A 23515-nucleotide genomic window follows, 5' to 3' on the forward strand; every position below is an offset into this window, starting at 1 on the left:
CTTTATAATAAATTCTAACATTTTCCCTACTACTTATGTCAAACTAACAGGTCTGTAATTTTCCACTTTCTCTCTCCTTTCCTTCTTAAATAGTGGGGTTACATTTGCTGCTTTCCAGTCCGCAGGAACGTTTCTGGAATCTATAGAATTTTCAAAGATAGCCACCAATACATCCACTATCTGTATTGCCACCTCCTTCAACTCTCTGGTATGTAGATCTTCAGGTTCAGGGGGATTTATCAACCTCCAATCCAATTAATCTTTTGAGTATTACCTCTTTATTAATACTGATTTCTTTCAGTTTCTCATTTTCACAAGTCCTTTGGTTCCCTAGTATTTTCTGGAGATTTCCTGTAACTTCTTCCGTGAAGACAGATGCAAAGAAATTGTTTAGCTTCTGTGCCATTGCCCTATTCCCCGTTATAAATTCTCCTGTCTCCACCTGTAAAAGACCCACATGCATCCTTGCTTATCTCTTCCTTTCCACATCCCTAAAGCTTTTACAGCCCACCTTTATGTTCCTCACTAGCTTGTACTCATATTCTCTTTTCTCTTTCTTTATCAGTTTCTTGGTCATCCTTTGCTGGATTCTAAATTGGTCCTTATCCTTGGGGGCTTACCACTTTTTCTGGTAACCTTATAGTCCACTTAATTTGCTCTAATGCAATCTTTAACTTTTTTTTGTTAGCCAAGGTTGATTCACCTTTCCTGTTGTAGGCCATGTAACACTTCTTGAAATACTAGTCATTGTCTTGTCTACCCTCAAATTTTTTTGTGTTTTTTCCAAATCTGCCATAGCCAACTTGCCCCTCATAGTTTCCTTTGTTCATAGTTAAGCCCCTAGTTTCAGAATGAACTATATCACTTTCAAACTTAATGTAAAATTCTATCATATTATGATCACTATTTCCTTAAGGTTCCTTTACAGCAAGGTTATTAATTAGCTTTTTCTCATTACATTATACTAAATCTAAATTAGCCTGATTCCCTAGTTAGTTCTTCAACATACTGCTCCAGAAACCCATCTAGTACACACTCCATGAACATCCTCCACAGCATTAGCGCAAATTAGTTTTATCCAATCAATATGTAAATTGAAGCCACCCATTACTGTATCACCCGTGTTACATGCAGTTCTAATTTCCTCATTTATACTGTGCCCAATGTTACCACTACAGTTGTTGGCCTATAAACAACTCCCACCAATGTTTGCTGCCCTTTGCTGTTCCTTGGTTCCACCCAAACTGATTCTACATTTTGATCTTTTGATCTAAGATCCCCTCTCATTAATGTATTGACTATGTCCGTTATTAACTGTGCTACCCCACCTCCTTTGTCTTTTTGTCTATCCTTCCTAAATGACCAATATCCTTGAATATTCAGTTCCCAGTTTTGGTCACCCAGTAACCATGTCTCCGTAATGAAAATTAAATCATACCCATTTGTGCCTTCAAATCAATTACCTTGTTGCAAATACTGCATGCATTCAGATAGAGCACCCTTAACTTTGTCTTTTTAACATTACTCTGCATATGATCCTATTTAATGCTTCCCTTTGCTTTATCTGCCTTCTAATTTCACTCACTAATTTTCCACTTCCTGTTACCAGTTTTGCTTCTCTCCAACCTGGGCTTCCTCTCAGGTTCCCACCCCCCTGCCAATCTAGTTTAAACCCACCCCAACAACACTAGCCAGTCTCCCTGCGAAGATGTTAGTCCCGGTCCTGCTAAGGTGCAACCTGTCCTTCTTGTACTCTCCCTTTCTCTCTTCAACAGTTGAACAATGCTCTTGATGTTTACTAAAAATAAACCATAAAAGAAACATTAAACACAATTGCGACATCACTGCATATTACCAGATCTGTCCGGTGCTAAAGCTGTATTATTTTGGTCTCACAATTTTAATTAAACCAATGATGGAGTATGAAAAACCACGCTCAAGAAGATTGAGCATTATGGGCAGAATTTTCCGTTCCGGAGACTTCAGTGAGGCAATGGATGGGAAAGTCGGCGTGATTTCCACTGGGTGGCGGGACGGGTGAACACGTGACATCTTCTGCTTTTCAGCTCATTAATTATGCATCAGCAAGGAGCTCTATGAATCCCGTGGTGGGGCAGGCAGGAAGTTACCCACCCTGCTATTACCTCATAAGGTCGAAGGTCCTGTCACCATATTTAAAGGGCACCTGGAAACACATTCACTCATTGCAAGCCAGGATCTCCGCAGCACTCCTCCAGAGTTCTTTCAGCTGCAGCTCATATTGGAGAAGCTTGCAGATGTGAGCAACCACACCCTGGGACACACCAGGGCACCTCCGGCATTGCCTTTCACTCACCTCTAGATAAGAGTTCTTTGCCGATACCGGGCAATGCCCGACATTGCAGTGTTCTATGTTCACCAACATCTTGACCTTCTAGAGGCCCTGCTGCCTCTTGCTGCTTAGACCCTTACTCCTCATGGCCCTGTGTCAACAGGTGATGGGCCTTCCTTCTCCTCATCTGGATGAGAGCCAATACCAAGGCAGGGTTGCCTGCAGCCTGCATCATCGACACCCCAGTGGATGTATGAACAAATTGATGTGATGCATTAAGTGAACATGTCCTTTCGAGGGTTTTCCTCCACTTCAAAGCCAGCAGGCAATTGCTAAGCCATTCATCGAGCCTCCTTCTAGACATGGCAACCCCACCCCACCCCTTCCTGGCAAAGGACACCCTGGAGGACCAGAGATGGCTGTTCTTCCTATTCAAACATGAATGTGTATGGAGACATAGCTCTTTGACCAGAGTAATGAGAGCCATGTGCAAGAAGCCTCACACAGACACGTTTCCGCTTACCTCCACTACCCGCGAGTCTCTATTGAGCCTTGGCATCATAGAAAGACTAACTGCATGATCCCTTGTCAGCCATGGCCATTCACATAGAGGGGTGGAAGTTTGGAGTCACGTGTTGGTTGTTCTCCATCAGATGTGTACCTTGGAGGCGTCCACATCCCTCCCTCCTTTTATCCCAGCCCCTGAGTGCAGACAATGGCAAATGGCACAGAATGAACTGCAGCTCCACACCTTCCTGGGATCTCAATGTTATGAGACCCATGAGTTGGGAACAAGCCTGCTGCCATGTGGGCTTCACCACAGAGAGGAGAGCACAAGTGAGCATCTTTGACATCCAGTTGCCTCATAATTATTAGGGTGACCCTTTAGTCGGCCACATGTGCTGACTTTGAACCCCACCCACCCAAACAGTCCCACCTCCCACTTCGAGGGATCTCACTGTCTGACTAACTGCATGGTCAAGGTTAGTTTGGAAAAATGGTGCGCGTCACCTTTCAAACTCAAGGTGCTCAACCACCTTCTACCCTCCCCTGTCATCCACTAACGTCCCCCCCTCATCACCAAAGGCCCTCCCCAGTATCACCATTCCCCTCCCCTCTGTCACCCTTGAACTTCCCCCTGTTACTCTGGACCCAACAACATCCCCCTCCCCACGTCGTTCCTCAGCTCAGAGCCGACACCTTTTACCATCCCCATGGCCACCGTTACCCGGCCCCCTGCTGTTACCTGAGCCACCTGACTTGTCCTCCTCTGTGACCATCCACCTCTCGCCCTGGACCTGCCAGCCTACTGCATGCCACTCCCCACCTCTGACTTTGATTGTTCCCTCCTATCAACAGTACCCTAAATTCTCCTCCCAGGACCTCACCATCAGCGCCACTGACCCCACCCTCTAATACACACCCCCCCCACCCCCCATCCAGTCACTCCCCCTTCTTCCCCAGACACTCTCCCCACTCTTCCCCAGACAGTCTCCATCCCCCACTTGGAAATTCTCCCCCTCTTCCCCAGACATTCCCACCCCCACTTCCCTGGGCATTTTCCCCACCGTTCCTCTGTAAGCCTACCTCTCATGTCCAGCCTTGGCTTTAACCTTCCATCCTACTCCCACCCGCCACCCTCCAGCCCTCGCCGGCCTCCCATGCCAGCCTTGGCGCAGCATTTGCCAACAGCACTTGAGTGAAGTTATATGAGGTCCCCAAAAAGGAGAAATTAACACCTACGGATCTCAAAGTCATTGATGAACTGAAGCTTGCTAGGTGCAGGCCACTTATATACAGTCAGGAAATGGATCATTCCAAATTCTCACTGGCGGGTCGCTTAATTTAGAGGGAGAACATAATTCCGGCAAGGTAACCTCTTATTGAACATTCATGAGATGCAAATGAATGCAAATATGGTTCCTGACATTGTTCATTGGGAAACTAAACCTGCCTTTATCCTGCCATCAAAGTTGGGAGAACAAAATTCCAAACTAATTTCCCGTCAGTGGGAAACTGACTTTCTCCATCACACCAAACTTTCGTGCCACCGGCCTGCCACGATTCCTGCCGCTGGCAGGAGTGTAAGATACCACCTTATGACACTTTTAACATGGCGGCATTGATACGATCACATTGTTTCTTTAATATGGAAACACGGTTTCATTAACCCTTTTGAAATGATTGAGGCCATTTGCCGCTTTGTCATAAACAGAGTAAAGCTCTTTGAGAATGAGAGGTCGATCATACTGAAGTTCTCAGATGTTGACCACAAGATGGCACAAGCACAAAGGGTACAGCAACTATTCAATATGGCCAATAACATGGGCCCATAATGTAGTTCTTCTGATTGAAGGAAAGAAGTCCAATTTTAAGATCAAATCGCTTCCCTCGATTTCCATTGTGTACAGTTCAATGGACTAGGCACCTTCCAATCAGACCCGCTGTATACATTTCCAGTCAATGAAACCTCTTCAACTCTATCCCCATTGAATATATCTGCAGTGGACAAAACTAACACCCCCTCTCAGCTCTTTCTGTGAACAATATGTATTCCTTTGTATAGAACTCCATTCGAACAAACACCTTCCATTTACTCCTATTGTGTTGAAATTAAGTGGACAAAACCTCCTCCCATTCAGCCCCTTCTTATAGAATTTTTCCCATTGCACTGCCACATACTTAAGAACATGTTCCCAGGGTAATTCGTAACCCTATTGGCTGCTAGGAGATGTGTGAGAGCATTGAGAATATTCCACACTCAGGAAGCATAGATTTTTTTTATGTTTCTGTCAGACTTTGATACAGTATTTATAGAAAATATCAAAATATTAACAAATGACCTAATCTATGAGCTGAAGGTTACCAGACAGCTACATTTATGTGACATGTTAAACATTTTTCAAAGATTGCCTGAACATCTCACAAGACTGTGGAAATAGCCTTGAGGCAACAGCAAATTTTATAGCCGAATCAGGTTGTACAAAATAGCTGTTTTTGCGTAAGTGTGCTCTCAGCTTGTTTTGACTGAGTTGCTGAATGAATAGTAGTTGAAAAGTCGTTTACTAACTTTTTTTAGCTGAAGTATTTTTTAACTAAACCAAATATTCTTCAGCAAACAAATGAGGTGTTTTTTATGGAAGCAATATGGCTTGTTCCAAAAAAGGAAAAAACATTATGATAGATTGAGCATTGAAAGAGATTCTCTGTGTTGTGGCAGAATACTATCTGTTCACTTTTAGGACCGACACTTTGGGTGGAATTGTCCCAGATTTGCACTGAAGTGCGGTAGTGGATGGCTAAAACTATGTTTATCTGCCATAATTTTCACGCCGAATCGTCCCAAACCTGCCACATTAGTTATGCATCCCAGGGAAATATGCCGTTTCGATGGCAGGCGGGCACTCATTCACCCACCCGCCATCACCTAGATGCTTCATCATGCTGGGTGCCATACTTAAAGTCCAGCCATGCACACCACATCTCAGTGCTTCCAGCCCACAACTGCTGCAGGGAAGGTGTCCACGAAAGGCAAGAAGACTGCAGCCCCCAGGTTTAGCGACGCGTCACTAGAATGCCTTTTGGATGCCGTGGAAGCCCATTGGGATGCCCCCTGCCTCTGCTCTGGCCGCAGGATGGGCAGCGGCGTGGCCAAACAGATTTAGGAGGTGGTAGCAGCAGTGGTCAGCACCAACACCCTTCATAAAAGGACAGCCACACAGTGCCACAAGAGGATGAATGATCTACTCCATTCCACCAGGGTAAATCTCTCTTTTCATCACTCCCAATGCACGTGCTCACAAACCCATCACACATCCACAGGGCCCTCACTCACTGCTAGTTCAAGCGACATCACCATTCACTCTCTCTCACACACACACCGTCATTTTCCTCATCCTGTCCATGGGACCAATCACCATCCACACATGCCAGGCATACTTATCATCAGGCCTGGCAGGTGTCCTGCTTGCACTCTCTCCATCTTTATTCATGCAGGACAAGCTGGCCACAGACTGGTGGAAGAATGCCTGAAATCACAGACTTTGAAAACAGAGCCATCCAGCTGGCCAGTGGTGACCGGGACCATTCCTGTGCTGACGGTGAGGTCGATGCTGCTTCACCAAGTGAGGACCCAGCCGTGCAACATCCATCAGACAACCATGCTGTGAGTGATGTTTCCTTTTTCACAGGCCACTGCCATCATTAATTATCTTCCCTAGCTTCCGCAGGCACATCTGGGAAACAACTGACAGAGTCCATGACACAGGGCCTCCAATCAAGCTCCAAAGTAACCTCCGAAAAGGAATCTGGAGGCACCCTCCCTGAAGTCCCATCACAGCGCTCACCTACACTCTCCACCAGTGCAGAGACACACACCTTGGTGGGACCTAGCTTTATAGTAGCCTCGGGATCACAATCTGGTGAGCACATCACACTGTCTAATCCACAGAAGGTGGCGGCAGGGACTTCCCAGGCCCCCGGCACTCAGAGGATTGCTGGAGGCCAGAAATCTGTTGAGTCCGAGTCAGATAACAAATCTCTGGACTTGGTCATGTCATAGTTGCTGGAGCTACAAAGGGAAGCTAGGGAACATCAGAATGGATGCCCGCTGCACTCCTTAGATTGCAAGGCACGATGGAGGAGTCCATCTACCTTCACTCTGGTCTAGTAATTCAGAGACTCAGGGTAATGCTCTGGGGACCCAGGTTTGAATCCCACCACAGCAGATGGTGAAATTTGAATCCAATAAAAATCTGGAATTAAAAGTCTGATGATGACCATGAAATCAATTGTTGTAAAAACCCACCTGGTTCACTACTGCCTTTTAGGGAAGGAAATCTGCCGTCCTTACCTGGCCTGGCCTACATGTGACTCCAGACCCACAGCTATATGGTTGACTATTAAATGCCCTCAGAACAAGGTCAATTAGGGATGGGCAATAAATGCTGGCCAGCGATGCCCAAATCCCATAAAAATGAATTAAAAGCCCTCCAAAAAACTTTGAGGTGATAGGTCCGGCATGCCAATGGACCGGGGTCAACACTGGTAGGATGGTAGCTACCATGGAGACCTTGGTCCAGGACGTTCGTTCTATACATTGTTGATGCCATAGTTGGCCTCCAACAATGCCAATGCGAGAGGGGTGCGGGCAGCTCAATCTCACTCCAGCTACACCTTCTCCTCAAGGAATCAGCCTGGGGCCCTTGGGCACCCATAGGGAGGAGGATCAGCAGGTGCACACTCCAGGGGCATCCATTAAGGTGACTCTGGGAGTGTCTGGCCCATCTGAATCCCATCTTCCTGTGACCCCAGCAGCTCCAGATTAACAGGCCAAGGAAGGTGCCACTGCCACACAGCAGGACCCTGAAATCAGGCCAGGGGTCTCCAGAGGATGCCCTCCAAGGTCATCACAGACAGGGGTAGCAGTCAGCAGTTTGCCTCCACCTCTGCTATGGTTAGCAGGGGTGTAATAAAAACCTGTCATGGTTATGTCTGAAGGCCCCTAACACTTCCCGGAGAGTGCTGGCCACCACTTAGATGGCCAGAGATTAGCGCGCTCCATGGCTGCCTGAAACCCCACCCACCTCTGCTCCACTCCACCCAACTGATTGGCGGCAGCTTTGCCCACTGAACTGCATGCTGTGCTCTCAGCTCAGGCGCAGGCATTCTCCTAACCTGCACTGCAAGGCTGTACTGTTAGCTTGAACCATGGAGGATACTGGTCCAAACCAGGATAGTGACATTGCAAGGGGCTGTGAGCACCTCCAGCAGTGACAGCTCCATGGCCACCTTTCGCAAGGAGATTGTACAATGCGTGCAGTAGTACAACTGCTCTGCAGCCCACTAAAATGCTTGTGACTTTGCAGTCCGTGCTGGGGGTTGAGCTGAGGGGGGCGCTGTGGGTGAAAAGTTATGGAGCACTTGGTGGCACTTTGATGCCTCTGCGTTGCTTGAGTGGGCGGATAAGCTAGAAGCCCAACTCCAATCATATCAATGGCTGTGCTTGAACTATCTCAGTTGCAGAGGAATGGTCTCTTTATATAAGGTGACCCTAAGGTTTCTCTTGTCCACCTTACCCACCCCCCAGCCCCCAAATGATTGTGTGCTATATTCAACCACGAGGCAACCCTTGCCCCCCACCTCTCCCCCCCCCACAAGTCGCCTCAACGGCAGGGTTGCCCTTGCCCACCCCCCACAAGTTGCCTCAACCTCAAGGCAGCCATTGCCCCCTCCCACAAGTCACTTTGACCGCAAGGCAGCCCTTGAACCCCACCCCCCAATGCTCCACAAGCTTGAAGTCCAACACACAGCCCTGGCGAGCGCTGCACATCGTTGCTGTGTACTCACCTCTGAGTTCCCATCAAAGTGCAGCCCACCAAGTGCACGCCCTTTAAATGCCGTTGTGAAACATGTCGGTGTGCTTTCCTGCCGACATGGACGGACAATCCAGCAGGGGGCGTGGGGGGAGGCTGGCCTAATAATGATGTGTGGATGTATTACAATGAGGGTCCCGACATCCGATGACGGGAAACGCGGCCCACCATTGGTGGACTGAGCCGATGATCACAAACTGGTTTCACGCTGTCGTGAAACCAATCGCGCCACTGAACATGTCCGATGCCAGTGGGCACAGAAAATCCTGGCCTTTGTGATTTAGCTGTAAGTCACATGTATGTGAGCCAAGCTGAAGAGGAGCTTTGATTCTGCCTGATCATAGAATCGTATAATAGTACAGCACAGGGGGACAGAAGGATGATCACAAACCAACATTTAACAGGATGATATTTCTATGGTTTCATTCTCATTGAAAATATTTTAAATTATGCCTTTGGAAAGTATGAAACACTCTCAGTTGATCATTTAACAGCGCCTTTAAACGGAGCTTTTCCTTGATTCTCTTCAACCTATTTGATCTCCCACAGGAACAGGAGTAGCCCTCCCCTCAACCACCCACCCATCACACCCCCAACCCCACCCAAAGACCTGTTCCACCAATCAGTTATATCATGGTACTTGTAGCTTACCTCCATCTGTCCGCCCTGATTCCCACACTTGTCTCAGAAACAGCTGTCAATCTCAGTTTTGAATTTTTCAACTGACCTAAACCGAACAATTTTTCGGTGGGGGGGTGGTGGTGGTGGAGGTTGCAGATTTCCAATACCCTCTTTGTGAACAAACGCTTCCTGCACTAACCCCTGGACAGCCTAATTCCACTTTGTCCCCTTGTTCAGGACTCCTCCACCAGAAGAAATAGTTCTTCTCGATCTACACTCTATGAATCCCTTTAATCATCTTAAACCCTTCACTTAGATCATTCCATAACGCACTGCATTCAAAGGAAATATAGCCTCATCATTTAACCCTTTTAGCCCCTTCCAAGATGTAAATAACCACAAGTAAAACTTACAAGACTGTTTTTTGATGAGGTATCAGGAAGGGTGGATGATGGTAATGTGCTTGATGTGGTGTACATGAGCTTCCAAAAGGGGTTTGATAAAGTTCCACATGATAGTCTTGCCCGCAAAGTTGAAGCTCATAGAATAAAAGGGACGGTGACAAATGGCTGCAAAGCTAACTGAGTGAAAGGAAACAGTGAGTAGTGGTGAACGGTTGTTTTTCAGACAGGAGGAAGGTATACAGTGGGGCTTTTCAGGGGCAAGGCCCTGTACTTTTCTTGATATACATTAATGACCTAGACTTGCATGTAGACAGCACTATTTTATAATTTGTAGATGACTCAAAACTTGGAATTATTGTGAACTGTGAGGATAGTGATGGACTTCAAGAGGAAAAATGGTGGAATGGGTGGACACATGGCAGATGAAATTTAAAGCAGAGAAGTGTGAACTAATGTATTTTAGTAGAAAGAATGCAGAGAGGCAATAAAAAAGAAAGGATTCAATTCTAAAGGGAGTGCAGGATCAGAGAGGCCTGGGAGGTATATGTGTACAATTAGTTGAAAAAAAAGGCATCTGGAATTGGAGACTTTATAAATAGAAGCATAAAGTCCAAAAGCAAGGAAATAATGACAGATCTTCATAAAACTCTGGTTTGGCCTCAAGTGGAGTATTGTGTCCGATTCTGGGCACTTCACTTTATGAAGGAAGTGAAGGCTTTGGAGATAATGCAGAAGAGGTTTACAGGAATGGTTCCAGGGAAGAGAGACTTTACTACTGATTTAAGGTGATTTGCAAAAGAAGCGACAGCCATGAGGAAGAACTTTTTATGCAGCGAGTGGACCTGAGGCCAGTGAATCCTGCACCTTCTCAGCCCACTGTCTTCCTCTGCAACAAATGCAGCAGAGACTGCTAGGCCAGAGTGGGGCTCCTGAGCCACACCAGGTGATGCTTAGCACAGAGTTGACCACCATGGCACAAACCATCATCTAATGAGATGGAAGGATGCCACCTTATGGTTAGGATCTGGAATTTACTGCCTGAGAATGTGGTGAAGGCAGATTCAATCATGGATTTTAAAAGGGAATTGAAAAGCACATGAAGAGAAAGAAATTGCTGAGCTAAGGGAAAGGGCGGGGGGAGTCGGACTAGCAAAGTTACTTTGCAGAGGGCTGGCAGTGACAATGGGACAAATGGCCTCCTTCTATGCTACAATGTTTAAATGAATACTGCCTTTTGAGTGGATTCAGACTGCTTCAAGCAACTTGACCAAGCTTGCTGCACAGCCTTCATAATAGAATTACCCAAGTCAATGAAAATCTAAATTAGCAACTTATTAAACTCTCTAAAATCCAAATTATGCCAGATTTACTTCAATGTGTCTGGAATTGCACCATCTGATGCTCTTCCAGAATTTCATCGGTCAGCTGATTTAGACACCCATTGGCGATTCCAATGCAAATCAGTGTAAAGCAAAAGCAACAAGCCTGGGGGAGGCCTTGGAAGTAAGAATACAGCCTTTAAAAAGCCAAATCTGACTGTTGATTGCAGCAGTAAGTTAGGATAAATCAGGCAGTGTTTGGATCACGAGCCCGCTGAGGGATAGCTGCACTGGTTGATTCCTTTGTGATTTTGTCCTATTTTTCAAGAATATCTTCCATTGCAGAATTTAGTGGGATTATAGTTGACAATTTGATTGAGAGCAGTTTCCAAACCCTCTTTGGGCGGAGCAAACAGATGAGAGGGCTTGTTTCCTTGGGAAGAACCCACTAAATGAGCTCCTTGTCATGTGAATGGAGGTGGCACTGACACTGAGTGATAGATCTGTCACCCTCAAAACTACCTACTACTGCCATAAAATGTACAATAACCTGATAAGGCCAGGCAAGGTAATACACTAGCCACTTTTCTTCTCAGCAATCTGAATACCAAAGAGTAAATGTGCTTGACAACTTTCAGCTAATCTTGTATTGACACCACAAATCATTTGCAAGTTGTCACGCACAATTCATATACTAACCCCTTCCTGTTAGGGAAGCTGTAGAAGTTAGTATTAGGTGCTCTCAAAGCAACATGGATGGCATTTGTTGCACCCTGGACTTGAGCACAAAATTCAAAACTGACACTCCAGGGTAGTACTGAGGGAGCATTGCACTTTGGGTCACATCTTTTGGATGACATGTTAAACTAAGGCATTGCCTGCCCTCTCTGGTGGATGTTAAAGATCCCTTGGAACAATTTTGAAGAAGAGCAGGGGAATTATCTCCGGTGCCCTGTCCAGTAGTTGTCCCTCAATTAAAATCACATAAACAGATTATCTGGTAACTACCACATCGGCTGTATAACGCTTTGGGACATCTGTTGGTCATGAAAAGGTCCTGTATAAATACAAGCCTTCTTACTTGCCGGTTGGCAAGATGTACTGGCTATGATTTGACATTGGAGAACTGCTGAAAATGCCATAGAATTTCAAAACCTCGATCTCTACAAAAATAAATGAAACATTTTCTAAAAATAGAATTTCCAGTGTTTTGGGCGGGATAAATGAACTGCCTGCCGATCATAACTCACAGCACTCACAAGTTAAGGGGTCAATGCTACTGAGGAAGCTGGATTGATTTGCTATTTGGCACATACAGAACGGCCATATATACTCGTTTAAACATCGATCTCATGTAAAAGTTGACCCAACAATTTTTGGCTTAATAAAATGTCATTTTTCATATGCCTCATGTAAAAGTTGTTTAGTAGTTCAGGGATCAAAGCTTAAAAATTTCAGAACCAAAGTATAATCCTGGAGAGCTTAATGATCTGCATTCTTTATATGTAAATATATAAATAGTAGTGAAAATGAGTACCTGTAAATAAATGGATAAACATAAGATAATTAATATGACTGAATGTATATAGTTTGTAATATTATAAAACAAATAAATGTTATATCATTAATATGAATTCTTTAGTGTTGTTGGTTTTTATTTTATTTCATTGCGATGATCCTTTTTGGGTTTCACTTGAGCCCAAATAAAGCCTGCATGTAAATCCTGCAAAAATATGACTCATATAAAAGTTAACCCCAAGACTTTTGGCCTAAAGTACTGGTGTCAAAAATTTGACTTTTACACAAGCATATATGGTATTTAGCCAAGTATTTATTAAATTAATAGTTCGAAAGATAAAGGGCCAAATCACTACTCAATACAGTTCTTATCCAGAACTTGAGTACGTAAGCTGACATTTTAGTACAGGACTGAGGATGTTGTCTGAAGTGTCATCCTTTGCATAAGTAATTAAACAGGGGTTCTGTATGCCCTCTCAGTTGGGCGTATAAGATCCCATAACACTATTTGAAGAACAACAGAGGAATTTCTATCTCTGTAACCTCCTCTGGCCCTATAACTCTCCAATTCTGGCCGCTTATACATTGCCAATTTGCTTTGTTCCACCTTTGAAGACCTAGGCCCTAAGCTCTGGAATTTCCTCGCTAAATGTCTGAGCCTCTCTATATCATTCTCCTTCTTTAACACTCCATCAAACCTACCCCTTTGACCAAACTTTTGTTCCCCTGTCCTAATATCTCATTATGTGGCTTGTTGTCAAATTTGATTACACTATGAAGTGACTTGAGATGGCTTATCACAATTAAGGTGCTATATAAATGCAAGTTGTTTTTGTTGAGTTGTCCTAGCTTACGGTTATCCCTCAGCTAACATCATTAAAATAAATTTGTTGATCATTTATATCATTGCTGTTTGCGGAACATTGCTGTGCACAAATTGGCTCCCACGTTTGCCTACTTTATAATAGAAACTGTACTTCAAAAGTGCTTTTGGCAGTAAAGGGCTTTGAGATGTCCTGAGTATGTTATGTAAATTAAGGTTCTTTCTTTTATTTATTTCCCCTTCAGTAAGCTCTTTCTCTGCATTTATGAAGAGATGCTGACTGTTGCGTGAGGCCTGTCATTGCTATGGGACTGGCTTCTGTCCTTCCATAAGAAAGTACAATGTACAAATAACTGTTGATGCAAGGCTTTTTTTTGCTCTACCCATCACTGAAAGGTTTGCTTGGAATGTGAAAGGTGTGTCATGCATGAATGTGAATTGCTTAGTGATGGTGCTTGACAATTAAGTCAAGGGTTGCCTAAAGTTAAGCAAGCCTCTCATGCGAGTATGCAGGTGATGGAGGTGAAAATATCTGTTGTTACCATAACAAAAACAGAATTACCTGGAAAAACTCAGCAGGTCTGGTAGCATCGGCGGAGAAGAAATCAGTTAATGTTTCGAGCCTTCACGGCCCTTCGGCAGAACTGAAGCATAGTTAGAAGAAGGGAGAAATATAAATTGGTTTAAGGTGGGTGGGGGGTGGGAGGGGGTGGGGGGTGGGGGGAGAGAGAGACATTGAGGGTGTGGTGATTGTGGAGATGAGCAGATAATCAAAAGATGTCACAGACAAAAGGGTCAAAGAGGTGTTTTGTCTGAGAAAAGTGCTAATTAAGAATGGAAGACAGGATATTCAAAGTACAGCTCTAGTGGGGGTGGGGTGGAAAGGCTAACAAGGTTTTAGTTTTAGATTTAAAAATAATGGAAATAGGTGGGGAAAGAAGAATCTATATAAATTATTGAAAAAAAAAAGCGGGGGGTGGGGGGGGTGGGGGAGAACGGGGTGGGGATGGGGGGAGGGGGAGTTTAAGATCTAAAGTTGTTGAATTCAATATTCAGCCCGGAAGGCTGTAAAGTGCCTAGTCGGAAGATGAGGTGCTGTTCCTCCAGTTTGCGTTGGGCTTCACTGGAACAATGCAGCAAGCCAAGGACAGACATGTGGGCAAGAGAACAGGGTGGAGTGTTAAAATGGCAAGCGACAGGGAGGTTTGGGTCTTTCTTGCGGACAGACCGCAGGTGTTCCGCAAAACGGTCGCCCAGTTTGCGTTTGGTCTCTCCAATGTAGAGGAGACCGCATTGGGAGCAACGAATGCAGTAGACTAAGTTAGGGGAAATGCAAGTGAAATGCTGCTTCACTTGAAAGGAGTGTTTGGGCCCTTGGACGGTGAGGAGAGAGGAAGTGAAGGGGCAGGTGTTGCAACTTCTGCGTGGGCATGGGGAGGTGCCATAAGTGGGGGTTGAGGAGTAGGAGGTGATGGAGGAGTGGACCAGGGTGTCCCGGAGGGAACAATCCCTACGGAATGCCGTCAGGGGTGGTGAAGGGAAGATGTGTTTGGTGGTGGCATCATGCTGGAGTTGGCGGAAATGGCGGAGGATGATCCTTTGAATGCGGAGGCTGGTGGGGTGATAAGTGAGGACAAGGGGGACCCTATCATGTTTCTGGGAAGGAGGAGAAGGCGTGAGGGAGGATGCGCAGGATATGGGCCGGACACGGTTGAGGGCCCTGTCAACGACCGTGGATGGAAAACCTCGGTTAAGGAAGAAGGAGGACATGTCAGAGGAGCTGTTTTTGAAGGTAGCGTCATCAGAACAGATGCGACGGAGGCGAAGGAACTGAGAGAATGGGATGGAGTCTTTACAAGAAGCGGGGTGTGAGGAGCTGGAGTCGAGGTAGCTGTGGGAGTCGGTAGGCTTGTAATGGATATTGGTGGACAGTCTATCATCAGAAATTGAGACAGAGAGGTCAAGGAAGGGAAGAGAAGTGTCAGAGATGGACCATGTGAAGATGATGGAGGGGTGGAGATTGGAAGCAAAATTAATAAATTTTTCCAGGTCCCGACGAGAGCATGAAGCAGCACCGAAGTAATCATCGATGTACCGAAGAAAGAGTTGTGGGAGGAGGCCGGAGTAGGACTGGAACAAGGAATGTTCCACGTACCCCATAAAGAGACAGGCATAGCTGGGGCAACACCTGCCCCTTCACTTCCTCTCTCCTCACCGTCCAAGGGCCCAAACACTCCTTTCAAGTGAAGCAGCATTTCACTTGCATTTCCCCTAACTTAGTCTACTGCATTCGTTGCTCCCAATGCGGTCTCCTCTACATTGGAGAGACCAAACGCAAACTGGGCGACCGTTTTGCGGAACACCTGCGGTCTGTCCGCAAGAAAGACCCAAACCTCCCTGTCGCTTGCCATTTTAACACTCCACCCTGTTCTCTTGCCCACATGTCTGTCCTTGGCTTGCTGCATTGTTCCAGTGAAGCCCAACACAAACTGGAGGAACAGCACCTCATCTTCTGACTAGGCACTTTACAGCCTTCCGGGCTGAATATTGAATTCAACAACTTTAGATCTTAAACTCCCCCTCCCCCCATCCCCACCCCGTTTCTCCCCCCCCCCCTGCTTTTTTTTTCAATAATTTATATAGATTCTTCTTTCCCCACCTATTTCCATTATTTTTAAATCTAAAACTAAAACCTTGTTAGCCTTTCCACCCCACCCCCACTAGAGCTGTACTTTGAGTATCCTGTCTTCCATTCTTAATTAGCACTTTTCTCAGACAAAACACCTCTTTGACCCTTTTGTCTGTGACATCTTTTGATTATCTGCTCATCTCCACAATCACCACACCCTCAATGTCTCTCTCTCCCCCCACCAACACCACCCCCCACCCCCCCCTCCCACCCACCTTAAACCAATTTATATTTCTCCCTTCTTCTAACTATGCTTCAGTTCTGCCGAAGGGCCATGAAGGCTCGAAATGTTAACTGATTTCTTCTCCGCCGATGCTGCCAGACCTGCTGAGTTTTTCCAGGTAATTCTGTTTTTGTTTTGGATTTCCAGCATCCGCAGTAGCTTTTAGCTTTTTGTTTTTATCTGTTGTTACCATGCTATTCCGCAGGTTTATGGGGGTAAGTATTGTTGGCTCTGTCTGTGTGCGATTTAATTACATTTGGGGCAGGATTTTTCCCTCGTCAGGCGGGCTCGTCGGGGGTGGGCAGGTGCAGTCAGGAAACCACCTGATATCGGGGCCTGATCGCACTTTCACCCTGGCAGGTCAATTAATGCCCGCATAGCATGAAATACGCGCGGCAGTGCTCAGCGCTGCCTGTGTTGCGGGGGGGGAGGGCAAGTTTGTGCATGTGCATGGGTGCATGCTGGTAAAGCTCCCTGAGGCACAGAGCTGTCTCAGGGAGGTGAAGAGTTTAAAACATTAAAAATAAAGATTTTAAAAATGTTATAAAACATGTCCCCTCATGTGACAGAGTCATGTTATTAATGAAATGTTTTAATTTTTATTTAATTTTTAATTGCTGTTTGAAACTTTATCCTGCCCATGGGTGAGGTTTCCTAAAAAGTGCAAAGGCCGCTTGGCCTTAACGCCTGCCTGCCAACCATAAGGTTGGGCAGGCAGTGAAAGATTTCATTCAACTACCTTTCTAATGGCCTTAATAGGCCTTTTAATTGTCGATGGGCGTACTGCCAACTCCCGGGCACACCTGCTGACTGAAATATCGCACGAGTGCACAATGACGTCGGGACGCTCGCCCGACATCATCGCATGCCATTTTATGCTCAGTTGGGTCGGGCGTTATATTCTGGCTTTGGAATCAAGTAGACTGCAAGCTTTAACTCATCAGAAGAAGCTAGCTACTTGACATGCTAATGAGTAAACATGGATGTTGGCTTAGCATTTAAGGTGTGAATGTAATTTGCATTTTTAGATGAATGAAGGGAGATTTGGGTTTCAAAGGGATTTCAGTTTATTTACAACTAGCCAGATAAGCAAGGCAAAGGAATGTGTTTATTTTTCCCAAGGGCTACTGACAATATATAGTGACAACATGAAAGTTTTATGTTATGAGGGAGATACGGTTTCAAAGACATATGAAACAATAGGATTTACATTTTAAAAGAGAGAAACATATATAAAGGAGAATGAGGCTATGTGTCAGGAGAAGACCATGTGAAATCTAACAGAAGTGTGTGAAATAGCCTTAATGAAGCCTCCAGTATTAGCACTTAAGTCTGCTGTCTACCGAAACTGAAGCTGGAGAAAAGCTATTTGGAATTCCACTGTCCAGGGTATTGTATACATTTGCTGGATCTGTTTAAAATCTAAAATCTATTTTTGGACTGTTGCATTAAAAGGGGTGTAACTGGGAGTCAGGTTAATTAGGAATTTTAGGGATTATTATAATAGTAATTATAGTCTTATGGATCTGCTTGACATCTTTTATGTTGGTAATAAATATTTTAATTTATTTTTAAAAAATCTCTAAAACCCTTGGTGGATTTATTACTTCTGAATTTAGTGCACGCATCTCAAAATAAATACAAATTGCAAAACCATTGTGATAACGCGACCAAGTTTCCCTGGTGGATTTGGTCTGCCTGGCACGTCTTAAGAAGGGGAACTCAGAGCTGAGCGCACAGTAACATTGCGCAGCGCTCGTGAGAGTCGCCTGTTGGACTTCAAAGTTGACGAGCCACACATTCAGGTGAGGGCACAGGCAACTCACATTTTCCCGGTTGTCTGACAGTTTGGTGCCTGTGGTTGAGGTGAGTTGAAGCGGGGAGGAAGGTCTGCAATGCGGTTGATGGTAGTGCACAAGCACATATGGGGTTGGGGGGTGGAGGGAAGTGGCCATACATTAGGGAAACCTTGTATAAAGTGACTATTCCTCTGTAGCTGAGACAGTTCAGGCGCAGCCACATTGACATGCTTGTAGTTGGGCCTCGAGCTTATCTGCCCACTCAAGGAATGCAGAGGCATGAAAGTGCCACCAAATGCTCCAGAGCTTTTATCCCCTCAGGCACAGACTGCAAACTAATGAGAGTTTGAGTGGATTGCAGAACCGTTGAGCACCAGCACACGTTGTACAATCCCCTTGCTAAAGCTGGCCGTGGAGCAGTCACTGGTGGAGGTGCTCACAGCTCCTTGCAATGTCAGCATCCCGGTTTGGACCAGTCTCCCCATGGTTCAAGCTAACAGTGCAGACTTGTAGTGCAGGTTAAGAGAATGCCTGTGCCTGAGCTGAGAGCACAGCATGCAGTCCAATGGACAAAGCTGCCGCCAATCGGTCAGGTGGAGTGGGGCGGAGGTGGGTGGGGTTTCGGGCAGCCATGCAGCTCTTTAAACTCTGACCATCCAAGGGGTGGCCAGCACTCTCTTGGATCCATTAAGGGGCCTTCAGACTTAACCAAGAGAGGTTCTTAGTACACCCATGCTAACCCATGGTTCTCTCCCTTTCATCCTATAGGAGGAGTACATCAGGATCATAAAGCCTGGTGACTTAGCCATATGCCTCATGGCGTACAGAGAGTGAAGATGAAAAAGAAGAGAACGATGGAGGCACCTAGCTGGGCAGAGGGAGGAGCAGCACCCTCAGGAAGAAGGGGTGGCTGGGGCTCCCGCACACACCACTGAAGAGCCACACAGAGCAGTCGCTTGTTGGCCCCTAACTAGACCCAGGGTCTTTAGACGCCACCTTTCATACCTGAAGATGACCTAGAACCAGTGTTGCTTGCACATGTCCAGAGGACTAGTCGGTCACATCTTCCACCTGCTGCAGGTTTGGCACCACAGGGACATGGAGGGCATCCACTGCCAGTGGCCGTGAAAGTGACCGTGGTGCTCAATTTTTATGCCAGTGGCTCCTTTCAGGGCTCCACAGGTAACCTCTGTGGGATATCACAAGCCTCCATCCACAAATGCATCCATGAGGTGATGGATGCCATCTTTGTGAGGACACACAACTTTGTGTATTTTGCCCAGGATCAGGAAAGCCAGGATACAAGAGCGCTGGGACTTGCGTAGATCTCAGGTTTCCCACAGGTGCAGGGTGCCATCGACTGCACTCACGTGGTGCTCAGATCTCTGTGGCAACAAGCGGTCAACTACATCAATTGCAAGGACTTCCATTTGCGAATGTTCAGCTGGTGTGCGGCCGCCACAAATGCATCCTACAGGTCTGCTCACAGTTCCCAGGGAGTGTCCATGACTTGTGCGTTCTCAGATCGCTCATGACTTCCAGGTTCCAGGAGAAGCTGCAGGGATGGCTCCTTGGGACAAGGGCTACCCGCAGATGATGTGGCTGATGACGCCCGTGTAGTGGCCTCAGACTGCAGAAGTGCAAAAGTACAATGAGGTTCATGCTGCAACTCGCAACTTGGTGGAGCTGAAACTTAAGTTCTGGTACTTGGACCAGTCTGGTGGTGCCCTGCAATATAGCACACAGAGGGTGTCATGCATCGTTGTTGCCTGCTGCACCCTTTACAACCTGGTGCTGTAACAGGAAGGGGAGCTGGCTGAGGAGGAGATGGAGGAGCTGCATGTCTCCTCCGATAAGGAGGACGTCGACGGGGATGAGTATTTGGAGGTCCTCGAAGGTGAGGGTGATGGTGATGAGGCCATTGCACTGGCCAGATGAGGCAGGCGTGCTCGGGAGGCACTCATAGCTGTTAGATTCATGGAGGACGATGACAACATGCAGTGAGGAGATGCCAAATATCCTTGCATTGTATCTGCGAATGTTTGACTCCAGTCTGACTGATGACAGTGTACATGCCGTTTGTGATAAGACTCCTGTCATGGGGACGCAGTGGAGGCCCTAATAGTCACTTGATTGCAGAAGGATGATGACGACATGCAGTGACGACACTCCATAGCTCTTCACATAGCCTCTGTGAATGTTTGACTCCTGTCTGAATGAGGGCAGCTCTCTTGTGCTCTGTGATCAAGGTCATATCATGGAGATGCAATTGTGAAACTTTAAATGCACCTGATCCTTTGTCAGCCTTCAGCAGCTGTCCCCTTCAGGAGCACACCGTCACCGGTCACAGATGCTGAAGAGATGGGGGCCAGCATCACCTCAAAGGTGCTGAGAGCACACAGAGAATGTCGGAACTCTGTGACGCCTGCCCACTACATTCTGGCAGCAATAACCAACACCATCGAGGTGCAGGCATCATTAATATGTCCAGTGAATGTGAAGCCAGACCATCACTTTGGTCTGAAGGTTACACACTGCACAGGGAAGAGGCCCTGGACTGAGACACCTGCCTTTATCTTGAGCAGGAACCAGGTTTACATTTGAGTGACATGAACACTGCTCATCATAACAAGGAGCCACAGGCAAGGAGACATTCTTGTGAGTTTGTTTACAATAAAGAACATTTTTTCGAATGATTAACACCCGTGCCCAGGCTGTGCAACTATATCTTCTTAACCTTTCTAACCCTGCCTCTGCATCTTGGTGCTCCCCCGACATCCGCAGTGGAGGTGGTGGCAGCCTGCTGACTGCTATGCCCTGTCTGTGATGACCTTGATGGCATCCTCTGGAGAGCCAAGAACTGGAGGGCCCTGGCCTGCTTTCGGGGTCCTGCTGTGCGGCAGTGGCACCATTCCCGGCCTGTGGCTCTGGAGCTGCTTTGGTCTTAGGAAGAGGGGATTCAGATGGGCCAGGCACTCCCGGAGTCATCTGGGGAGTCACTCTCGGAAATAGAAATAAAAAATAAAAATAGAAATCAGCACCTGCTGAGCCTCCTCCCTATGGGTGCCTGAGGGCAGCTGGCTGACTCCATGAGGGGAAGGGGAAGGTGAAGTGAGATTGAGATGCCCTCCACCGCTCTTGCGTAGACACTGCTGGAGGCCAACTATGCTGTCAGTGATGGAATTCAGCCCATGTAGCAGTGTAGGACCGATATCCTGGACAAAGGTCTCCATGACGGTAGCCATCCTACCAGTTTTAACCTCGGTGCGTTGGCATGCCAGTGCTATCACCTCGGACTGAAGGCGGACAGACTCCTCCATCATGCCTTGCAATCTGAGGAATGCAGCAGACATCCCTTCCTGATGTTCCCGAGCTTGCCTTTGCAGCTGCAGCAACTGAGGTACGACAGAGTCCAGAGGTTTGTTATTTGACTCGGACTCAGCAGATTTCTGGCCTCCAGCAATCTTCTGAGTGCCAGAAACCTGGGAAGATCCTGCTGCCACCTTCAGTGGACTAGACAGTGTGATGTGCTCAACAGATTGTGACCCCAAGGCCACTCCAGGTCTAGGTCCAGCTGAGGTGTGTCCCAATGAAGCTGTTTTCAGATTCTCCTTCCCACGTGTCTTCAGGGCTTGATTGGAAGCCCTGGGCCGTGGAGTCCCTCGGCTAGTTCCCAGATGTACCTGTGAAAGCAAGGAGAGTCATTTAATGCATGGCAGTGGCCTGTGAAACAGAACACATCACTCACAGCATGGTTGTCTGATGGATGTTGCACTGCTGGATCCTCACTTGGTAGAGCACCGCCAACCTCACGGTCAGCAAAAGAACAGTCCAGACCTTCACTCGCCATCTGGATGGCTCTATTTTCAAAGCCTGCGAAGACTTTGATTTCAGGCATTCCTCCACCAGCCTTGTTGTGTGCCAACTTGACCTGCATGAATACAGATGGGGAGAGTGTAAGTGGATTGCCTGCCAGGCCAGATGATAAGTATGCCTGTCATGTGTGGGTGGTGAGTGGTCCCATGGACGGGAAGAGGACAATGAAGGTGTGTGTGAGAGAGTGAATGGTGATGTCCCTTGAACTGGCAGTGAGTGAGGGCCCTGTGGATGTGTGAGTGTGTGAGTTGAGAGTGATGAGAAGAGTGACTTACCCTGGCAGAACGGAAGAGATCATTCATCCTTTTGCGGCAAAACGTGGCTGTCCTCTTTTGCAGGGCGTTGGCGCTGACCACTGCTGCCACTGCCCCCCAAGCTGGATTAATGATGTTGTTGCCCCTCCTGCAGTTAGACCAGGAGTAGAGGACATCACTGTTGGCCTCCATGCTATCCAAAAGGCTCTTGAGGGACGTGTCACTAAACCGTACGGCTGAAGGTTTCTTGCCTTTTGGGGCCATGTCTTCCGTGCAGCAGTCCTGGGCTGGAAGCTTTGAGAGGTGTGCGCGTGGCTGCACTTTAAATATGGCGCCTGGTGTGAGGAAGTGGCGACAGAGAGCCTGCCCGCCATCGAAACGGCGTGTTTACCGGGAATGCATAATTAATGAGGTGGGATTGGGATGATACGGCGTGAAAAGCCGCCATTGTGGCCGGTGGGAAAATCGTTCTATTTCCCACCCGCTACCGCACTTAGTGCAAATCTGGGACGATTCCATCCTTTGTTTCCTGTTAGCCAAACTCTTCTCCATGCTAATATATTACCCCCAACACCATGAACTCTTATCTTTTGTCATAAACATTTATGTGACACCTTATCCAAAGCCTTTTGGATGTCTAAATACATGACATCTATTGGTTCCCTTTTATTCCTCCTCAAAGAACTGTAATAAATTCGTCAAGCACAATTTTCCTTTCATAAAGCCATGTTGACTCTGCTTGATTTTATTATGATTCTCTAAATGTCCTTCCTCTCCTTTTTTAACAGCATTTTCCAACGACAGATGTTAAACTGGCCAATACTTTCCTGCTTTCTGTCTCCCTCCTTTCCTGAATAGAGGTGTTATATTTGCTATTTTCCAATCCACTGGGGGCTTTCCAGAATCTAGAGAATTTTAGAGGATTTCAACCAATGCACCCACTATCTCTGCGGCCATTTCTCTTGGGAACCAATGCTCACTTAGTTACTCCCTTCCTTTTTATATAATTGTAGAAGCTCTTACTGTCTGTTTTTATATTTCTTGCAATTATTTAGTAGAAGTGGTAACAAGTCACTTAATAAAAGTTAATATGGTTAGGAAGAGTCAACATGGTTTTATGAAGAGGAAATTGAGCTAAACAAGATTATTAATCTTTTTTGAGGGCTTAACTAGGGGGATAGATAAGGGGGACATACTGGACAGAATACATTTTGATTTTCAAAAGGCATTCGATATTTGTCAAACAGGTTTTGTTACACAAGATTAGAGCTCATGGGATTGGGGGTCATTCTTGGATTGAGGAT

The sequence above is a fragment of the Cetorhinus maximus genome, chromosome 12 (genome assembly GCF_964194155.1).
Source record: "Cetorhinus maximus chromosome 12, sCetMax3.hap1.1, whole genome shotgun sequence".
Taxonomy (NCBI): Eukaryota; Metazoa; Chordata; class Chondrichthyes; order Lamniformes; family Cetorhinidae; genus Cetorhinus; species Cetorhinus maximus.